This window comes from Pristiophorus japonicus, chromosome 19 (assembly GCF_044704955.1).
Source record: "Pristiophorus japonicus isolate sPriJap1 chromosome 19, sPriJap1.hap1, whole genome shotgun sequence".
NCBI classification, from domain to species: Eukaryota; Metazoa; Chordata; class Chondrichthyes; family Pristiophoridae; genus Pristiophorus; species Pristiophorus japonicus.
The window spans coordinates 74,110,240-74,133,024 of record NC_091995.1 but is presented as its reverse complement, the minus strand read 5'-3'; the positions used below and the strand labels follow the sequence as shown (position 1 = coordinate 74,133,024).

The following is a 22,785-nucleotide window of genomic DNA, read 5'->3' as shown; positions in this document are numbered from 1 at the left end:
AAGGCCCAGGCCCAGACTTTGAACACTTTTACCTGGATTTAGAATCCATAACACAAATCGTGTTACCGCAGCCTCCAACCTCGCTCTGCAATGCAACGCTCGCCTGGGCTTCTGATCCGTATGACAATACTCACTGCTTCTCTTGGTCTTTCCACGCTCCCAATCTTCACCCTGCATAGTCTCGCTCCTCTCTGACTCCTCGCTACGTTGCAGTGTCTTCTACTCTCACTCTGTCCTTGTCCGACCCTCAAAACTGTACAACTCCCACCCTCTCTCGGTGCTTCCTTCCTCCCAACAATCTACACGCTTTTAAACAAAGTCCTGCGCGTGCTGTCATCTGAGCGTTACTTCTGGATAGATTTCGGCTTTTAACCTTTTCTATTCTGGTAAGCTCCATACTTCGGGCCTGCGCCAAGGTTTCTTGGTTTTATTTTGTTCCTGGTTGGGGAAAACTGCCCAGCTTCCCCACTCAATCCTTCCCCAGTAGTTTGAAGAATCATTGTGGCTACACATCAGTGCAGCAATGCACCATAAAGAGGGTTACTGATACTGAGGCCTTGATTTTAACCCCCTCCCTGGGAGTCCCTGGCCCAAGATCGCCCTAAGTGGAGGAAGTGCATCCGAGAGGGCGCTGAGCACCCCGAGTCTCATCGCTGAGAGCATGCAGAAATCAAGCGCAGGCAGCGGAAAAAGCGTGTGGCAAACCAGTCCCACCCTCCCTTACCCTCAACTACTATCTGTCCCACCTGTGACAGAGTCTGTGGTTCTCATATTAGACTGTTCAGCCACCAAAGAACTCACTTCAGGAGTGGAAGCACGTCTTCCTCGAGCCCGAGGGACTGTCTATGATGATGAACTCCCTCCCAGGGAGGATTGGCAAGGAGGGGCGGAAGGGTGTTAAAATAGCAGGATAGAGCAACCCGACCCCATTCCTGCCCAGTTAAATTTTTTTCTGTACAGAAATCAGGCCTTTGTCGAGGCTCCTGCAAAAGGTAGGTGGGGACCTAATTAACATTCCATAGTTGCGGTTTGATGACATCAGTGATACGTCCTTACTATACAGTATAAATGCACACGAGGCCCATACTTGAGAGAAGGTCACTCTGTGACCAGTTACCTTTATTACCAAGACCTCAAGTGATGAAGATGGGTGGAGCTACCCCTTTTATACTTGGAAAGTCAGGTTAGGAGTGTCTCCCACAAGTTCGCCCCTTGTGGTCAGCGTTCTCAAGGTGTACAACTTAGGTCAGCTTATACATGGTTTACAATGATAGTTGAATACATGACATCACCTCCCCCCGCAAAGTCTTATTGGAATCTGGTGATTTACGCTCCCTTGTAGGGTGCCTGAGTTGGGGCTCCGGTTGTTGGGCGCTGGCCTGAGTGTCTGGGCTCTCCTCCACTGGGTTCCGGTGTTCGGTCACCTGTGGTGGAGTAAACTCTACGTCGTGTTCTTCCTCTGCTTCTTCTATGGGGTTGCTGAACCTCCTTTTAGTTTGATCCACGTGTTTGCGGCAGATTTGTCCATTGGTAAGTTTAACTACCAAGACCCTATTCTCCTCTTTGGCAATCAAATTGCCTGAAAGCCATTTGGGCCCTGCAGCGTAATTAAGGACAAAAACAGGGTCATTGATATCAATACATCGCGCCTTCGCATTCCTGTCATGGTAGTCACATTGTGACTGATGCCTGCTCTCAACAATTTCTTTCATAGTAGGGTGTATAAGGGATAACTGGTTTTGAGCGTCCTTTTCATTAGCAGCTCTGCGGGTGGAACCCCTGTGAGCGAGTGTGGTCGGGATCTATTGGCCAACAGGAGGCGTGATAAGTGGCTTTGTAGGGAACCCCCTTGGATTCTGAGCATCCCTGTTTGATTATCTGCACTGCTCGTTCCGCCTGGCCGTTTGAGGCTGGCTTGAACGGTGCTGTTCTGACATGGTTGATTCCATTGCCTGTCATGAAGTCCTGGAATTCAGTGCTTGTGAAGCACGGGCCATTGTTGCTGACCAAGACGTTCGGTAGACCATGGTGGCGAACATTGCCCGTAGTCTTTCTACCGTGGCAGAGGATGCGCTTGAATTTAAAATGCCACACTCAATCCATTTGGAGTAGGCGTCTACTACAGCCAAAAACATTTTTCCCATGAAAGGACCTGCATAGTCCACATGGATGCGTACCCATAGCTTGGCGGGCCAGGACTAGGGGCTAAGGGGGGCTTCCCTGGGTGCGTTGCCCAGCTGAGCACACGTGTTGCACCTGCGAACACAAAGTTCCAGGTCTGCATCTATCCCTGGCCACCAAACGTGTGACCTGGCAATTGCCTTCATCATGACAATGCCCGGGTGCTCATTGTGGAGTTCTCTGATGAACACCTCTCTGCCCATCTGGGGCATGACTACGGGGTTGCCCCACAGTAGACAATCGGCCTGAATCGAGAGTTCATCCTTGCGCCTATGAAACGGTTTAAATTCCTCAGGGCATGCCCCGTATGTGGCTGCCCAGTCCTCATTCAGGACACATTTCTTAACTAAAGACAATAGCGGGTCTTTATTTGTCCAGACTTTAATCTGACGAGCTGTCACAGGTGAGCCTTCGCTTCCGAAAGCTTCAACAGCCATGACCATCTCAGCATCATGCTCAGTTGCACCCTCAGTGGTGGCTAGTGGGAGCCTGCTGAGTGCATCGGCGCAGTTTTCAGTGCCCGGTCTGTGCCGAATTGTGTAGTCATAGGCGGCTAACGTAAGTACCCACCTCTGTATGCGGGCCGACGCATTTGCATTTATGGCCTTGTTGTCGGCCAAAAGGGACGTTAGGGGTTTGTGATCAGTCTCCAGCTCAAATTTCCTGCCAAACAGGAACTGGTGCATTTTATTTACTGCATATACACATGCTAGTGCTTCCTTTTTTACGATCCCGTAGCCCCTTTCTGCCTGGGACAGACTTCTGGAGGCATAAGCTACCGGCTGTAACTGACCATTGGCATTCACATGCTGCAACACACACCCGACACCATAGGACGACGCATCACACGTTAAAACAAGTTTCTTACATGGGTCATATACCGTTAACAGTTTGTTGGAGCATAACAAATTGCGTGCTCTATCAAAAATCCTTTCCTGGCTGTCCCCCCAGACCCAATCGCGACCTTTGCGTAGGAGCATGTGTAGCGGCTCTAACAGCGTGCTCAATTTGGGAAGAAAGATACCAAAATAGTTCAGGAGCCCCAGGAACGAATGCAGCTCCGTCATGTTACGGGGTCTGGGTGCTCTCTGGATCGCTTCCATTTTGGACGCAGTAGGTCTGATCCCGTCTGCTGCTACCTTCCTCCCCAGGAATTCTACCTCTGGAGCTAGGAAGACGCACTTCGCCTTTTTCAGTCGCAGCCCTACCCGGTCCAGTCTGCGTAGCACCTCCTCCAGGTTGTGGAGGTGTTCTTCAGTATCACGACCCATGATGAGGATGTCGTCCTGAAAAACCACCGTCCTTGGAATCGACTTGAGGAGGCTTTCCATATTTCGCTGAAAGATTGCAGTGGCCGAACGAATCCTGAACGGACATCTGTTATACTCAAACAGCCACTTGTGTGTCGTGATGGTGGTCAGCTTCTTCGACTCACTCGCCAGCTCCTGGGTCATGTAAGCTGAGGTCAGGTCCAATTTTGAAAAAAGTTTGCCGCCGGATAGCGTCGCAAAGAGGTCCTCCACTCTTGGTAGCGGGCACTGGTCTTGGAGTGACACCCGATTGATGGTGGCCTTGTAATCGGCACATATCCTGACTGACCCATCCGCCTTGAGCACCGGCACGATCGGGCTCGCCCAGTCACTGAATTCGACTGGCGAGATGATGCCTTCCCTCAGCAGGCGGTCCAATTCGCATTTTATCTTTTCCCGCATCACGTACAGCACCGCTCTGGCCTTGTGATGTACTGGCCTGGTGTCCGGGTTTATGTGAATCACTACCTTGGCCCCCATGAAAGTGCCAATGCCGGGTTGAAATAGTGAGTCAAATTTGTCCAGGACCTGTGAGCATGATACTCGCTCCACAGAAGAAATTGCATTGACATCACCCCATTTCCAGTTCATGACAGCAAGCCAACTCCTCCCCAGTAGTGCGGGACCGTCCCCCGGAACAATCCAGAGTGGCAACCTGTTCTCCGAATCTTTGTGGGTCATGACTATCGTGGCGCTGCCGAGCACCGGAATGATCTTCTTTGTATATGTCCGTAGCTGTGCGTCAGTCGGCAATAATTTTGGCCTCCTGGCCTTGGACACCCACAACCTTTCGAACTGTTTGATACTCATCAGGGACTAGCTAGCCCCCGTGTCTAGCTCCATTAATACTGGGATGCCATTGAGGAGCACTTTCATAATTATCGGTGGCGTCCTGGTATATGAACTGTATACGTGCTCCACATGAACTCGCTGAACTTCAGCTTCCAGCGATTTCCCCCAGTATTCATTTGGCCTCGTAGGGCTTACATCGGGCCTGTCCTCCTCGTACATCAACCTGGCTGCAGGCTTCCTGCACATACGCGCCAAGTGACCGCTGACATTGCAGTTTCTGCAGGCATATTGCTGATACCTGCAAGCTCTGGCTGGGTGTTTGCCTCCACACCTCCAGCATGAGCTGGAGGCCCCATTGTTGGAAACAAAAGGTCGATTACCAGTCGATCATCTCTGACTGTCTGTGTAACTGTCCTTAAGCACACCATTACTGGCCGCATTGTCCATTGCGATGGCATGAATGCCATTCAGCTAGCCATTGTCTCTGTTGAATTCCCCCTTTCGGTTCGACTACATGCTCGGGCATGTCTGATTGCCCTTGTCTGCCTAGAGAACTGTGTGCCATGTTAACAATGTTGACTTCCTGGTCATTTGCCGCATTTGAGCCAAGAATTTTGTCATACATCATTCTGCTCTCTTCCTCCCCTGAGATAAATGTCAGGGCTATCAGAGCCGCCGCTTCCAAGGTCACGTCTTTGGTCTCAATCAGTTTCCTGAAAACCCCAGCGTGCCCGATGCCCTCAATAAAAAAGTCTCGCAGCATCTCCGCTCTGCATGCATCTGGGAACATATATAGACTCGCCAGTCGCCGGAGATCTGCCACGAAGTCTGGAACGCTTTGCCCTTCTCGCCGCCGGTGCATGTAAAACCGGTGTCTTGCCATGTGCATGCTGCTCGCCAGTTTAAGGTGTTCCCCGATCAACTTACTGAGCTCTTCGAGTGTTTTGTCCACCGGCTTCTCTGGCACTAGAAGATCCTTCATCAGGCAGTACATCCTGGATCCACAAACTGTCAGGAGATGAGCCCTGCGTTTGTCGGCCAAATCCTGTCCCAACCATTCCTTAGTGACAAAACTTTGCTGTCGTCTCTCAATAAAGTCGTCCCAATCATCATCAACACAGTACCTCTCGTCTGTGCTGCTAGTGGCCATGCTCGCGTGGTTTAAATCCCAGTTTTTCATCGCCAATAATATGTCCTTACTATACAGTATAAATGCACACGAGGCCCATACTTGAGAGAAGGTCAAGGTGACCAATTACCTTTATTACCAAGACCTCAAATGATGAAGGTCCAGGTTAGGAGTGTCTCCCACAAGTTCGCCCCTTGTCGTCAGTGTGCTCAAGGTGTACAACTTAGGTCAACTTATACATGGGTTACAATGATAGTTGAATACATGACAATCAGAAAGATTTATATCGCGCATTTCACAACCACCAGATTGCACAAAGCGCTTTACAGCCAATAAAGTACTTTATTGAAATGTAGTCAGTGTTATAATGTGGGAAATGCAGCAGCCAATTTGTGCACAGCAAGCTCCCACAAACAGCAATATGATGACCAGATAATCTGTTTTAGTGATATTGAGTGAGGGATAAATATTGGCCGGGACACCGGGGATAACTCCCCTGCTCTTCTTCGAAATAGTGCCATGGGATCTTTCACATCCACCTGAGAGCAGACATCTCATCTAAAAGACGGCATCTCCGACAGTGCAGCATTCCCTCAGTACTGCACTGGAGTGTCAGTCTATATTTTGTGCTCAAGTCGCCGGATTGGGACTTGAACCCACGACCTTCTGACTCAAAGATGAGAGAGTGCTACCCACTGAGCCACAGCTGACACATCATCGATGATGTGACTTATATTTAACTGGAAGTGAGGTTGAGGCCCAAGGTGTTTACTACCCGCTGTAATGTATTTGCTTCATGGGTGCTTTGCTTAAGAATTCATAGCAACACATTGCTATTGAGAACGAGTTGGTTTATTAACAAAGGTTTAACATTCACACTACACATTACCAGTTCATCCACCAGGTTCACAACTGCATACCTCATCGTGGATGACCTAGACCCAACTGGCTGGGGTTTTATTGAGTCTTGTGAACATCACATGACTGGCTAAGCCACTCACAGTGCAGCAGCTCTACAAACCTACATTACACCCGGCAACAGATCCGAGGCGGGAGTTGCCAACTGGCCAAGATAAGTGCTAAATGTTATGTTTTCGGTACCACCTCACAAACACACAGGCTCTAAGATGGCTGATAACTTCAGGAACCCGTCAGGTGTACAGGTACAGCAAAGTGATCAGGACGACCAATGGAATCTTGACCTTTATCGCAAAGGGGATGGAGTATAAAAGCAGGGAAGTCTTGCTACAATTGTACAGGGTATTGGTGAGGCCACACCTGGAATACTGCGTGCAGTTTTGGTTTCCATATTTACGAAAGGATATACTTGCTTTGGAGGCAGTTCAGAGAAGGTTCACTCGGTTGATTCTGGGGATGAGGGGGTTGACTTATGAGGAAAGGTTGAGTAGGTTGGGCCTCTACTCATTGGAATTCAGAAGAATGAGAGGTGATCTTATCGAAATGTATAAGATTATGAGGGGGCTTGACAAGGTGGATGCAGAGAGGATGTTTCCACTGATGGGGGAGACTAGAACTAGAGGGCATGATCTTAGAATAAGGGGCCGCCCATTTAAAACTGAGATGAGGAGAAATTTCTTCTCTCAGAGGATTGTAAATCTGTGGAATTCGCTGCCTCAGAGAGCTGTGGAAGCTGGGACATTGAATAAATTTAAGACAGAAATAGACAGTTTCTTAACCGATAAGGGAATAAGGGGTTATGGGGAGCGGGCAGGGAAGTGGAGCTGAGTCCATGATCAGATCAGCCATGGTCGTATTAAATGGCGGAGCAGGCTCGAGGTGCCGTATGGCCTACTCCTGCTCCTATTTCTTATGTTCTTATGTAGGTGACCTGTTCCCCTTTTATTGTTGTAAACAGCAATGGCTGCAATGCCACAGTAGTCCATTGGGTGGAGCTGTATAGATATTACACTGAAGAGTTGCTCCTTTAGCACTCCTTATGGGCCAAGAGGTGTAGGAATGCTCCCACACCCTCACCCAGGCTGCACAAGGCAGCATACGGACTCCCCAAGCCCCATGAACTGACTGCGTCTCAGGGCTGAGGCTGCTTACTGAGTGCCTGGGCAGTGTCGGGGGGGATTGAGACAAGCACGGAGCAGCCAGAGAGGATAATGCCAGAAATATTGGGCTAGAATTGGCTGGGGATAATAATGGCACCGCTCACCATTATTAATTCGCGAAATATCCAGCAATTTGCAGAAAGCAAGCGCAGGCAGCGGAAGGAGTGTGCGGCAAACCAGACTCCCCACCCACCCTTTCCTTCAACCACTGCCTGTCCCACCTGTGACAGAGACTGTAATTCCTGTATTGGACTGTTCAGTCACCTGAGAACTCCCTTTTAGAGTGGAAGCAAGTCTTTCTCGATTTCGAGGGACTGCCTATGATGATAATCTATAACGATATTGCACGAAGTGATAGGAATGTGATGTTTGTGCCTAGAATTCCCCCACATGAAGTCCCTGATTCCTTAGTGGAATGAAGTTCCTGATTATGTAGGGGAAATCCTTAACTCAAGGCTAGGTGGTTCCCGACTCGACACAGAATACCCAGCCTCTGACCTGCTCTTTGAGCCACAATATTTATGTGGCTGGTCCAGTTAAGTTTCTGGTCAATCTCTGGGTCTGTTGTCGACTAATCGATTGACTGCTGTGATTGGTCATCAACTCCATTATCTAGCGGGATGGGAGAAGGTGAACGAGATGGACCTGGGTCTCTTTCCATCTCACAATGCCCGTGTTTCTGTGAGAGCAGTGCAATGGTGTTCCCACTGGGTGTTCCACTGTTCCTGATCATGAAAGCCAGGGATCGCTGGTTCCAGATTCTCCAGGCCCAATGCAGCAATTCCCAGAACAGCTGGCCTACAACGGCCTCTTCTGCCACTTGTTCTTTGTATTTTGGTTTTATTTTTCCTATCTCTTTTTTGCTCTCTCTCTCTTAATCCGCTCTTTCTTTCCCTCTCTTCGTTTCTCTCTCTGTCTCTAATTTGACTCTAATTTCTTTCTCCGTCGTTCGCTGTTTCTTTCTCCAGCCTTGAATTTCATTGGTCAAGGAGGTCAGCAGGCCGCCAACGCGGCATTGACATCACCGCGCTGTTATCACATCGACTCTCGTTACCGGCGCTCCAAAAAGTCCAACTCACGCGGCTTGCTGCCAGACCCACTATTACAGCAACGTCTGGCCCATTTTTACTGCTTAGTCCGTAGTTATTTTTATTCATCATATGAACTAAATCTCGCTTTGGAATGGGTTAGAAGAGTAAAGATTACAGTCACGTGCATTTTAAGCTCTAACCTGTTGGGTATTTTAAGATGGGATCGACATCTGCTGGCCCAATGAACACTGACCACACCTTATAGTGTCGGCCGTGATTGTGGTTGTGGGTTCAAGTCCCACTCCAGGGACTTGAGCACAAAATTCTAGGCTGACACTCCAGTGCAGTGCTGAGGGTGTGCTGCACTGTCCGAGGTGCCGTCTTTCAGATGAGACATTAAACCGAGGCCCCGTCTGCCCTCTCAAGTGAACGTAAAAGATCCCACGGCACAATTTTGAAGAAGAGCAGAGGAGTTATCCCCGGTGTCCTGGCCAATATTTATCCTTTAATCAACATAACAAAAAAACAGATTATCTGGTCATTATCACATTGCGATTTGTGGGAGCTTGCTGTGCACAGATTTGCTGCCACGTTTCCCACATTACGACAGTGACTACACTTCAAAAGTACCTCATTGGCTGTAAAGTGCTTTGGGACATACTGAGGTCATGAAAGGCGCTATAGAAATGCAAGTCTTTCTTTCTAATGAAGGCTACAGCTCCCACTTTGTTACAACAATCAGCCTTAACCCCAGTTCAATCACCTCTGACCCCAGCCCAATAGCTTGTATTTGTGAATTTATAGAATAGAATCATAGAAATTTACAGCACAGAAGGAGGGCATTTGGTCCATTGTGTCCGTGCCGGCCGACAAAGAGCTACCCAGCCTAATCCCACTTTCCAGCTCTTGGTCCGTAGCTCTGTAGGCTACAGCACTTCAAGTGCACATCCAGTACTTTTTAAATGTGCTGAGGGTTTCTGCCTCTACCACCCTTTCAGGCAGTGAGTTCCAGACCCCCACCACCCTCTGGGTAAAGAAATTTCCCCTCAAATCCCATCTAAACCTCCTACCAATTACTTTAAATCTATGACCCCTAGTTGTTGATCGCTCTGCTAAGGGAAATAGGTTTTTCCTATCCATTCTGTCTAGGCCCCTCATAATTTTATAGATGCGTCTATTTGCAGCCATTTCTGATTGGCTCTTCATGTTCATGTGATCTGATTGCTGATTGGTCCCCTTGGAGGATAAGCCATCCCCTGATGTTTCACTGGATCGTGGAACTGGAACCGCCCAGCCCAAGTTCTGAGTGAATTTCCAATTTGCAATTCAATCCATTTTGACTTTGGAAGCCACAGAGGATAGATCTCCCCAAAAGCCACCAAGTTCCAGCCGAAGTCCCTTACCCCAGCACAAGACCTTATAGCCTCCTCCTCCCCGCCCCCCCCAATAGATGGGGCATTGTTTATTGGGTATGAAGTGAATAGTGACAGTGTTGTGACTTCAGGATTTCATCCACCCCAACGATGTCCCTTGTAACACACGCACCGAGCTTGCACGCACCAGGGGGTAGGAAGAACGTGATCCGTCTTCTCTGGGTTCCCTCTCTCACCTCTCTTCCTTCCCCCCCACCAGGCTCTCTCTCTCTCCCCCTCCCCCTTCCCCCAGGCTCTCTCTCCTCACTAACCCCCCCAAGCTCTCTACTCCCCCCCCCCCAAGCTCTCTTCACCCCCACCCCCAGGCTCTCTCTCTGTCCCCCCCAGCTCTCTTCTGCCCCCCTCCCCTTCCCAGGCTCTCTTTCCCCCCCCCCACCGCTCTCTCTCTCCCCGCCCCCCCCCGATTCTCTCTCTCTCCGCCCCCCCCCCGATTCTCTCTCTCTCCCCGCCCCCCCGATTCTCTCTCTCTCCCCGCCCCCCCGATTCTCTCTCTCTCCCCCTGCCCCGCCCCACCCGATTCTCTCTCTCCCCGCCCCCCACGATTCTCTCTCCCCGCACCCCCCCCTATTCTCTCTCTCCCCGCACCCCCCCCTATTCTCTCTCTCCCCGCCACCTCCCCCCCATTCTCTCTCTCCCCGCCACCCCCCCCAATTCTCTCTCTCCCCGCCACCCCCCCCAATTCTCTCTCTCCCGCCACCCCCCCAATTCTCTCTCTCCCGCCACCCCCCCATTCTCTCTCTCACCACCCCCCCCATTCTCTCTCTCACCACCCCCCCAATTCTCTCTCTCACCACCCCCCCCAATTCTCTCTCACCACCCCCCCCCCCATTCTCTCTCACCACCCCCCCCCATTCTCTCTCTCACCACCCCCCCAATTCTCTCTCTCACCACACCCCCCCCCAATTCTCTTTCTCACCACCCCCCTGGCTCTCTCTCTCTCCCCGGCACCCCCCCCCCCCGATTCTCTCTGTCCCCGCCCTCGCCCCCCCCCACCCGGCTCTCTCTCTCCCCACACCTCAGCTCTCTCTCTCTCCCCACCCCCTCCCCCCCAAACACTCTCTCTCTCTTCCCCCCCCCCCCAAACACTCTCTCTCTTCTCCTCCTCCCCCCCCCCCCCCCCCAAAGCTCCCAGGAATTGTGCTGGGGGCGCGCAGAGTCGGTGATATTTGTCCCAACTCTCGTTTCTGTGCATGCGTCGGGAGACTTAGTACAAATAGTTACTGCGTAATTCTATACAACTCAATAAGGTCTCCCCCTCAGCCTCCTCTGTTCCAAAGAAAACAAACCCAGCCTATCCAATCTTTCCTCATCGCTAAAATCCCCCCGTGCAGGCAACATCCTGGTGAATCTCCTCTGCTTTGACGGATCAGTGCAAGGCATTGTGAACAGGGCAAGTGACTTATTGCAGCAAGTAGTGTGTGATCGCTCAGAGAGCAGCATTGTCCTGGGGAAAACATTTGCTCGAGTAGCTGCAACAAACACAAAATACCGCAGATGCTGGAAATCTGAAATAAAGACAGAAAATGCTGGAAATCTCAGCGGGTCAGGCAGCATCTGTGAGAGAGACACAGAGTTAATGATTCAGGTCGCTGGCCTTTCACCAGAACTGGGAGAAGTTCAAGATGTAACAGGTTTTAACCAAGTGCAGAGGCAGGGAAAGGGGGCAGGGGAGGTCTGTGATAGGGTGGGAGGCAGGAGAGATTAAATGACAAAAGGGATTATGGTGCAAGGCAAAAAGGAGATGGTAATGGGGCAAGTAAAGAAACACAAGGTGGGTCCAGAGGTGTAAATGGCAACGTCAGAATCATGACCAGCAACTGCTGTCCAAAAACGTTGGGGGCAGAGGCTATCTTTAAACTGTGGCCATCTTTAAACTGTGGCCTCAACCCACTGTAACCTGCGATTAGGAGAGATTGAGTAGATTGGGCCTATAATCTTGGGAGTTTAGAAGAATGAGAGGTGATCTCATTGAAACATATAATTCTTACAGGGCTTGACAGGGTAGATGCAGGGAGGATGTTTCCCTCTGGCTGGCGAGTCTAGAACCAGGGGTCACAATCTCAGAATAAGGGGTCAGCCATTTAGCACTGAGGAATTTCTTCACTCAGAAGGTGGTGAATCTTTGGAATTCTCTACCCAAGAGGGCTGTGGAGGCTCAGTCGTTGAATATATTCAAGGCTGAGATCGATAGATTTTTGGATATTAAGGGAATCAAGGGATATGTGGACAGTGCAGGAAAGTGGAGTTGAGGTCGAAGATCAGCCATGATCTCATTGAATGGCGGAGCAGGCTCGAGGGGCCGAATGGCCGACTCCTGCTCCTAATGCTCATGTTCTTATTAACCTGGATTGTGACTGTCCCACCAGCTCTCTTCATAAAGCGTCTGGAGGGCTGATGGTGAGAGTGCTGTATCTCTGGGAAAGGATAGTGTCTGACTCCACTCAATCTCTCGATCATTTCTTCTACTTTTCAGGCAACTTACTGTGTCCGTTTCACATCTAAAAGTTGCTGAGACACAAATTGTTCGACACCGGAGTTTTCACTCGTATGTAACAAATTTATTTTCTAGTCTACAATGAAAATACTCTTTCGGATATTGCAATAACTTCAAATCACACAGTGGTCTCCTCGGCACATCGCCAGCTCCCGACAGTGCTTCAAATGTCCCACCCATATTTCTGTAACTTTTTAATGCATTTTAAACTGGCTCGTGTGTCCATTTGTAACCCATGGTGTGAACAGGATAGAGAACAGGGGAAAGAAACGGGGCTGTTTGTTCTGTGCTGTTGGCTTCCACCCGATGTAGAAAATACTGACTTGGTTGAAGCCCATTTATAAATGAGACGGGCCGGTTGAAATGTGGAGCCTCCTGTGGGTGGCATCTCTGTGGGATTCTCACCCAACGCTGCCATCCTACCCTGGCATGGCAGGGAACGGGGGTGAGGCACTTCTGCTCAGAGGGAGCGGGCAGAAGCTTTCCACCACGGGCTGCTCCTGTGATAGCTGCTCGAAGAGCGGCAGGCACAGAGGTACAACAATTTGCATTGACAGAGCACCTTTCATGTAAAACATAGAAAATAGGTGCAGGAGTAGGCCATTCGGCCCTTCGAGCCTGCACCGCCATTCAATAAGATCATGGCTGATCATTCCCTCAGTACCCCTTTCCTGCTTTCTCTCCATACCCTTGGATCTCTTTAGCCCTAAGAGCCATATCTAACTCCCTCTTGAATATAACCAATGAACTGGCCTCAACAACTCTCTGCGGCAGGGAATTCCACAGGCTAACAACTCTCTGAGTGAAGCAGTTTCTCCTCATCTCAGTCCTAAATGGCCTACCTCTTATCCTAAGACTATAACCCCTGGTTCTGGACTTCCCAGCATCGGGAACATTCTTCCCGCATTTAACCCTTCTAGTCCCATCAGAATCTTATACGTTTCTGAGATCCCCTCTCATCCTTCTAAACTCCAGTGAATAAAGGCCAAGTTGATCCAATCTCTCCTCATATGTCAGTCCAGCCATCCCTGGAATCAGTCCGGTGAACCTTAGCTGCACTCCCTCAATAGCAAGAACGTCCTTCCTCAGATTAGGAGACCAAAACTGTACACAATATTCCAAGTGAGGCCTCACCAAGGCCCTGTACAACTGCAGTAAGACCTCCCTTCTCCCATACTCAAATCCCCTCGCTATGAAGGCCAACATACCATTTGCCTTCTTCACCGCCTGCTGTACCTGCATGCCAACTTTCAATGACTGATGAACCATGACACCCAGGTCTTGTTGCACCTCCCCTTTTCCTAATCTGCCGCCATTCAGATAATATTCTGCCTTCGTGTTTTTGCCCCCAAAATGGATAACCTCACATTATACTGCATCTGCCATGCATTTGGCCACTCACCTAACCTGTCCAAGTCACCCGGCAGCCTCTTAGTATCCTCCTCACAGCTCACACCGCCACCCAGTTTAGTGTCATCTGCAAACTTGGAGATATTACACTCAATTCCTTCATCTAAATCGTTAATGTATATTGTAAAGAGTTGGAGTTCCAGCACTGAGCCCTGCGGCACTCCACTAGTCACTGCCTGCCATTCTGAAAAGGATCCGTTTATCCTGACTCTCTGCTTCCTGTCTGCTAATCAGTTCTCTATCCACGTCAGTACATTACCCCCAATACCATGCGCTTTGATTTTGCACACCAATCTCTTGTGCGGAACCTTGTCAAAAGCCTTTTGAAAGTCCAAACACACCACAACCACTGGTTTGCCCTTGTCCTCTCTGCTAGTTACATCCTCAAAAAATTCCAGAAGATTCGTCAAACATGATTTCCCCTTCATAAATCCATGCTGACTTGGACCGATCCTGTCACTGCTTTCCCAATGCGCTGCTATTTCATCCTTAATGATTGATTCCAACATTTTCCCCAGTACTAATGTCAGGCTAACCGGTCTATAATTATCCGTTTTCTCTCTCCCTCCTTTTTTAAAAAGTGGTGTTACATTAGCTACCCTCCAGTCCATAGGAACTGATCTAGAGTCAATAGGCTGTTGGAAAATGATCACCAATGCATCCACTATTTCTAGGCGTCCCAAGGTGCGTGTCAGAAGTGTTACCAAATAAAATGTGACACCGAGTCACATAAGGTGATATTAGGGCAAGTGACCAAAAGCTTGGCCACAAGGCTTTCAAGTAGCGTCTTGAAGGAGGAAAGAGGGGTTGGGGCCAAGGCAGGCCACCAATAGTGGGACGATTATAATCAGGGATGCTCAGGAGGCCAGAATTGGAGGAGCGCAGATATCTCGGAGAGTTGTGGGGCTGGAGATTACAGAGATAGGGAGGGGCGAGGCCACGGAGGGATTTGAAAACAAGGATGAGAATTTTAAAATCGAGGCGTTGCTGGACCGGGAGCCAGTGTAGGTCAGCGAGCACAGGGAGTGATGGGTGAGCGGGACTCAGTGCAAGTTAGGACACGGGCAGCCGAGTTTTGGAAGAACTCCAGTTTACGGAGAGTGCAAGGTGGTAGAGCAGCAATAGTCGAATCGAGGTAGGTGCTGAAAGGATGCATGGATGAGGATTTCAGCAGCAGATGGACTGAGGCACGGGCAAGGTTACACGGGTGGAAGTAGGCGGTCTCGGTGATGGAGAGGATTTGGGGGTCGGAAGCTCAGCTCGGGGTGACCGAGACTGCAGTCTGGTTCATCCTCAGACAGGGGCCAGGGAAGGGGATGGAATCGGTGGCTGGGGAACGGAGTTTGTGGCGGGGTCCGAAGACAATGGCTTCTTTCTTCCCAATCTTTAATTGGAGGAAATCTCTGCTCATCCAGGATTGTTGGTCGGACAAGCAGAGTGAGAAATTAAAGACAATGAGGGATGGTTTGCTTCCAAGCTGATAGACCCAGCAATGGAGTTGTGTCAGATTTGGAAGTCCAGGAGGGAAGTTAGACAGACTCACAATGGCCCAGGATACTGCCGATGGGGGAACCACTGCCTGATTCATTAATGACTGTGGGACTGACCTATCTCTGGAGGCTGCAATTTTTCCCAGGTAACCCTCCAAGCCAATGCCTAAAAGGCCGGGATAATTAAGGATGGACAAGCCACGGATTCCTGGTGAACGGTGCAGTTTTAGCTGATTTAACTTCAACAGGTGAAGAGTCCTAAGCCTTGGATTGGGCCAGTATGCCACTAAGCTCTCTGGACCTGGGATGGGGATTGTCCACACATGAACTGAAGGATTTCACTGCAGTTTTGGCTTGGAAACTCTTAATCATGGTGACAGGTGTCTGCACATTCGATATCTGGCTTACCAAAAATAACTGAATTGGACCTTCTCTGCCTCCTTTGTGTCTTTCTCACTCACGGGTTATGTCGTTGTCCCCAGCTGGAGGTAATCTTCCAATTACAAGGCTAAAGATATTTATCAAAGTTGAGCCGACACCTCCTGGTATTGTTAGCATCTATCGGAGACTCTCATTATAGATTCTTGCCGACAGCCTGTGGAGATTCAGTGGCGTGTGATCCATCTGGAGGTGCCCGAGTGTGGCGATCGGGGAGAACAGGATTGGGCTCGGCTGCTATGACTCCGTAGCAGCACTCATGTCCAGGCTCACAGGTGAAATAAGACCACTTGGATAAGGCACCAAGAAATAGACGTAACCCATCGAACCGTTGCCGCAACAGAGGCAACACCCTCCGAGAAAAGCGAAGAGATTTCTCACTGTCCTTCACGTGGCTTTCAACAGATATCTTCTGACACCAGCTTGGCAGATACTCCACATTCCTGGGTGACCCCTCCTCCTGACGTCCTGTTTCCTGTCAGGCGAGGAGATTGAGGGTTCTGGAACCAAAGCGGGCAGATGGAGTTAAGATACAGATCAGCCACGATCAAACTGAATGGCGGGACGGGCTCGAAGGGCTGAATGGCCTCCTCCTGTTCATATATTCCTGTACATAGTCCCACTGCTGGGTTTGAAAGAGCTTTTAGGCTGTGACATAATATCGTGATGGGGCAAGTACATAGAAAACACATGGGCAAATATCAAAAACCCATCCAATTGTGTCACAGCCTTGCAACATGTTCCATAGAAATAGTATTGTACACAGCATTTTACAGCAATAATAAACTTCTTTTAAAAAACTTTAAAAAATGTTTTTTTTTTTTATAAACACAATGTTTGCAGAAAGTGGGAGAAGGGACTGCCTGTTACTTCCAACGGATCCCCCAGCAAGGGTTGCCAACTCTCCAGCGTTGCCTGGAGACTCCAGGAATTGGAGATTAATCTCGGGGACATTCGCTGGGACCAACACCCGGGAGAGAGAAAATGTATTATTTATAAAACTGTTGTGAGTTGGGAAAGAAATGGATGTTCTGCTCGCTTTCTGATTGGATGGGAAGGTGGGGGATCGCCTGATGGACACGTTGGGCGCCCAATGGCGGGGAGGCGGGGCAGTTGGAGGCGGGGGATCATGTAATAAAACCTCCAGGAATAGGCCCAGCCGGAGTTGGCAACCCCCGTCCCCAGCACCCCATAGTTCCAAATTGTGTGCTCTCCAGTAGAGTGGGGGAGGGAGAGGAGAGGGAGGGAGGGAGTGAGAGGGATGGAGAGGGAGTGAGAGAGAGAGGGAGTGAGAGAGAGAGGGAGTGAGAGAGAGAGGGAGTGAGAGAGAGAAGGAGTGAGAGAGAGAAGGAGTGAGAGAGAGAGGGAGTGAGAGAGAGAGGGAGTGAGAGAGAGAAGGAGTGAGAGAGAGAGGGAGTGAGAGAGAGAGGGAGTGAGAGAGAGAGGGAGTGAGAGAGAGAGGGAGTGAGAGAGAGAGGGAGTGAGAGAGAGAGGGAGGGAGTGAGAGGGAGGGAGTGAGAGGGAGGGAGTGAGAGGGAGGGAGTGAGTGTGAGTGAGAGGGAGGGAGGGAGTGAGAGGGAGGGAGTGAGTGTGAGTGAGAGGGAGGGAGGGAGTGAGAGGGAGGGAGTGAGTGTGAGTGAGAGGGAGGGAGGGAGTGAGAGGGAGTGAGGGAGGGAGTGAGGGAGTGAGTGAGGGAGTGAGAGGGAGAGAGGGAGGGAGTGAGAAGGGAGGGAGGGAGGGAGGGAGGGAGGGAGGGAGGGAGGGAGGGAGGGAGGGAGGGAGGGAGGGAGGGAGGGAGGGAGGGAGGGAGGGAGGGAGGGAGGGAGAGAGGGAGGGAGGGAGGGAGGGAGGGAGGGAGGGAAAGGGAGAGGAGGAGGGGGAGAGAAAGGGAGAGGAGGAGGGGGAGAGAAAGGGAGAGGAGGAGGGGGAGAGAAAGGGAGAGGAGGAGGGGGAGAGAAAGGGAGAGGAGGAGGGGGAGAGAAAGGGAGAGGAGGAGGGGGAGAGAAAGGGAGAGGAGGAGGGGGAGAGAAAGGGAGAGGAGGAGGGGGAGAGAAAGGGAGAGGAGGAGGGGGAGAGAAAGGGAGAGGAGGAGGGGGAGAGAAAGGGAGAGGAGGAGGGGGAGAGAAAGGGAGAGGAGGAGGGGGAGAGAGAGAGAGAGAGGGAGAGGAGAAGGGAGAGGGAGAGAGAGAGGGGGAGAGGAGGAGGGGGAGGAGAGAGGGGAGAGGAGGGGAGGGAGAGAGGGAGAGGAGGGGGAGGGAGAGGGGGGAGGGAGAGAGGGAGAGGAGGGGGAGGGAGAGAGGGAGAGGAGGGGGAGGGAGAGAGGGAGAGGAGGGGGAGGGAGAGAGGGAGAGGAGGGGGAGGGAGAGAGGAAGAGAAGGGGGAGGGAGAGAGAGAGGGAGAGAGAGAGAGAGAGAGAGAGAGAGAGAGAGGGGGAGGGAGAGGGAGGGAGGGGGAGGGTAGGAGAGTTGGGGGAGGGGCCTCCCAGCAGTAGCTGTAGAATCTGTGCATCTGAAGATGAAAAGCACGCAGCAACACAACGTTACTATGGCAACAGCTAGGCCGAGGGTTTGGATGGAGGGGAGTGAGGGGAGTGAGAGAGGGGGTGAACAGGCTTCAAAGGCAGCAAGGTATTAAAATTGATAACCTGTGTGTATACACACACAGATATATATATATATATATATATATAAAATCAGTTTTAATTTCACAGCAGTGATCCACATTCGGAGAAGTAATTAAGAAAAAAATTGGAGAAGGACAAAGGCACGGAGCAAGCCTTCCTCGCGGGTCCTCATTCACAGCGAATTCCACCACTTCGGATCGGTGCGGACGGCTTGAACTTCAGGTCGAACTTCTTCCTGTGTGGCGGAGCCAGGGGAGGGAGGAGGGGAGGGAGGGTCTGTGAGGGAGGTAGGGGGCAGTTAGGTCCGTGAGGTGGAGGGGGGGGGGGGGGGGGTAGGGTCTGTGAGGGAGGGAGGGAGGGGCTGTGAGGGAAGACAAGAGGAAACAAAAAGTGAATGAGTGACATTCCCTTCACCGGTTTAAAATTGTGCCAAACTCTCAATCGTTTCTCTCTCTGCACTCAGCAATGTGAGAGGCCTCACTGCCGGGGTGGATGTCAGCCGTGGCTCAGTGGGCAGCAGCCTCGCCTCTGAGTCAGAAGGTCGTGGGTTCAATCCTACTCCAGGGACTTGAGCCCAAAATCCAGGCTGACACTCCCAGTGCAGGGCTGAGGGAGTGCCACACTGTCAGAGGTGCAGTCTTTCGAATGAGACGTTAAACCGAGGCCCCGTCTGCCCTCTCAAGTGGACATAAAAGATCCCATGGCGCTATTTCGAAGAAGAGCAGGGGAGTTCTCCCCAGTGTCCTGGGGCCAATATTTATCCCTCAATCAACATCACAAAAACAGATTATCTGGTCATTAACACATTGCTGTTTGTGGGAGCTTGCTGTGCGCAAACTGGCTGCCGCGTTTCCCACATTACAACAGTGACTACACTCCAAAAGTACTTCACTGGCTGTAATCCCGACTTAGAAATATATCGGTCGTTCCTTCATCGTCGCTGGGTCACAATCCTGGAACTCCCTCTCTAACGGCACTGTGGGAGCACCTTCACCACACGGACTGCAGCGGTTCAAGGCGGCGGCTCACCACCACCTTCTCAAGGGGCAATTAGGGATGGGCAATAAATGCTGGCCTTGCCAGCGACGCCCACATCCCAGGAACGAATTTTAAAAATTGCTTTGGGACGTCCGGTGGTTATGAAAGGTGCAATATAAATGCAAGTCTTTCTTTCTTAAACACAGTGGCAGCATCAAGTACTCTTGGCTCAAGTATTGACACGTGGCTCTCAAGGCTAGAAGATCGTTAAAGCTCAGACCTAGTAAATGCCTCAGAGTGTTTCCAGGGCTCTAAGGGTTAAATTATAAGGAGAGAATGCATGAACAAAGCGCTTTACAGCCAATGAGGTACTTTTTGGAGTGCAGTCACTGTTGTAATGTGGGAAACGCAGCAGCCAATTTGCGCACAGCAAGCTCCCACAAACAGCAATATGATAATGACCAGATAATCTGTTTTTGTGTTATGTTGATTGAGGGATAAATATTGGCCAGGATACCGGGGAGAACTCCCCCTGCTCATCTTCGAAATAGTGCTCTGGGATCTTTTACGTTCACCTGAGAGAGCAGACGGGACCTCGATTTAACGTCTCATCCTGAAAGACGGCATCTCCGACAGTGCAGCACTCCCTCAGCACTGCACTGGGAGTGTCGGCCTAGATTTAAGTGCTCAAGTTCCTGGAGTGGGACTTGACCCCATGACCTTCTGACTCAGAGGACAAGGGCAATTGTTTTGCCCCATGATCCCCGAGGTCTCCAGTTTGGACACATGCGCCCCTTCCCCCGAGCTGAGTCCCACTTAGACCGGGATTGGGCTGGTACGCATCATCAGACTAGGCGTGACCAAATCCTGGCCGAAATCGAGGCTGTTGCTGTGGTTTACGATGCGAGTGTGCTGGAACAGTCACGTAAACTCTCTAATGGAGCACACCACAGCCTTGCTTTTAAATACAAGATCTGCCACTAGAGGGGGCTGCATACTAAGATGTTCTGCCCAGCAACAGCTCTCTCATTGGTTGCAGCAGAGTCTCCTTGCACACAATTACATACAATGCATTGAAACTGGCCCAACTGGTCTATCCTGGCATTTATGCTCCACACGAACCTCCTCCCACCCCTCTTCATCCCACCCTATCAGCATATCCTTCTACTCCCTTCTCCCTCGTGTGTTTAGCTTCCCCTTAAATGCTGAGGCTTGGGGGCTAATTGGTTCGGTATGTCTCTTTCAGACAGATATATTGTTACAAGTTTTTAAACAAGCAAGGCAGACATTTAAAGGGACTTTTTGCAAATCTAATCACAGGGCTGAGGTAAATTACCGGGGGTCATGTGCAATGAAAGACTTGCATTTCTATAGCGCCTTTCACAACCACCGCACATTCCAAAGCACTTTACAACCAATGAAGTACTTTTGGAGTGTAGTCACTGTTGTAATGTGGGAAACGCGGCAGCCAATTTGCGCACAGCAAGCTCCCACATGCAGCATTGGGATAATGACCAGATAATCTGTTTTAGTGACGTTGATTGAGGGATAAATATTTGCCAGGGCACCGGGGAGAACTCCCCTGCTCTTCTTCAAAATATTTCCGCGGTACCTTTTACATCCACCTGGGAGAGCAGACGGGGCCTCGGTTTAACGTCTCATCTGAAAGACGGCACCTCCGACACTGCAGCATTCCCTCAGCACTGCACTGGGAGTGTCAGCCTAGAATTGTGTGCTCAAGTTCCTGGAGTGGGACTTGAACCCACGCAATTCTGACTCAGAGGCGAGGGTGCTGGCCACTGAGTCACAGTCGACAGCTGTACAGAGAAAATGTTGACAAAAAAAAAAATCAAAAAAACGTAAAAAAATACTAGAATACTGAACTCATGTTTAACTTGAAACAATGGAGTTTTTCCCCCAATGGCTCGTTGGGTCAATGCTGGGCTAGAGAGCAAAGATCGATCCAGACTTGATTCCAATCTATGCCGAGTTAGTTGGGCTCAGCCAAAGGGTTGCCAACTCTGGGTGGCGGTATTCCTGGAGATTTGATCACGTGACATTTGATCACGTGACATTTGAGTGTATGGTATTCAATCACGTGATATTTTCCCACTGGAGGAGATGTTACCGCATTTACCAGAGATGAGTGCCTCAGCGACTCCAAGTGTCACAATAAAATCTTGCAGTCTTTTTGTTTTCTTCCTCTCAAACATTTCAGTCTCTCTCTCATTCTCCCGGGGTCTCTCTCTCTCATTCCCCTGGGTCTCTCTCTCTCTCATTCCCCTGGGTCTCTCTCTCTCTCATTCCCCTGGGTCTCTCTCTCTCTCATTCCCCTGGGTCTCTCTCTCTCTCATTCCCCTGGGTCTCTCTCTCTCTCTCTCATTCCCCTGGGTCTCTCTCTCTCTCTCATTCCCCTGGGTCTCTCTCTCTCTCTCATTCCCCTGGGTCTCTCTCTCTCTCTCATTCCCCTGGGTCTCTCTCTCTCTCTCATTCCCCTGGGTCTCTCTCTCTCTCTCATTCCCCTGGGTCTCTCTCTCTCTCTCATTCCCCTGGGTCTCTCTCTCTCTCTCATTCCCCTGGGTCTCTCTCTCTCTCTCATTCCCCTGGGTCTCTCTCTCTCTCTCATTCCCCTGGGTCTCTCTCTCTCTCTCATTCCCCTGGGTCTCTCTCTCTCTCTCATTCCCCTGGGTCTCTCTCTCTCTCTCATTCCCCTGGGTCTCTCTCTCTCTCTCATTCCCCTGGGTCTCTCTCTCTCTCATTCCCCTGGGTCTCTCTCTCTCTCATTCCCCTGGGTCTCTCTCTCTCTCATTCCCCTGGGTCTCTCTCTCTCTCATTCCCCTGGGTCTCTCTCTCTCTCATTCCCCTGGGTCTCTCTCTCTCTCATTCCCCTGGGTCTCTCTCTCTCTCATTCCCCTGGGTCTCTCTCTCTCTCATTCCCCTGGGTCTCTCTCTCTCTCATTCCCCTGGGTCTCTCTCTCTCTCATTCCCCTGGGTCTCTCTCTCTCTCATTCCCCTGGGTCTCTCTCTCTCTCATTCCCCTGGGTCTCTCTCTCTCTCATTCCCCTGGGTCTCTCTCTCTCTCTCATTCCCCTGGGTCTCTCTCTCTCTCATTCCCCTGGGTCTCTCTCTCTCTCATTCCCCTGGGTCTCTCTCTCTCTCATTCCCCTGGGTCTCTCTCTCTCTCATTCCCCTGGGTCTCTCTCTCTCTCATTCCCCTGGGTCTCTCTCTCTCTCATTCCCCTGGGTCTCTCTCTCTCTCATTCCCCTGGGTCTCTCTCTCTCTCATTCCCCTGGGTCTCTCTCTCTCTCATTCCCCTGGGTCTCTCTCTCTCTCATTCCCCTGGGTCTCTCTCTCTCTCATTCCCCTGGGTCTCTCTCTCTCTCATTCCCCTGGGTCT

The 22,785-nt window shown here is 50.7% G+C and overlaps 1 protein-coding gene across 7 annotated transcripts in view; it reads right to left on the bottom strand.

The window, feature by feature from the left end:
- Window positions 1–1,122: 1,122 nt before the first annotated feature.
- Window positions 1,123–22,785, bottom strand: part of triobpb (TRIO and F-actin binding protein b) — a 162,250-nt gene continuing 140,587 nt past the window's right edge. For 6 of the 7 annotated variants that reach the window (XM_070861614.1, XM_070861612.1, XM_070861615.1 and 3 more), the window contains exon 15: window positions 18,143–18,770. The gene's annotated coding sequence lies outside the window, so the exon portion shown is untranslated. Of the gene's footprint in view, window positions 1,598–18,142; window positions 18,771–22,785 lie in introns of those variants that run through there. The other variant, XM_070861613.1, reaches the window with a different exon arrangement.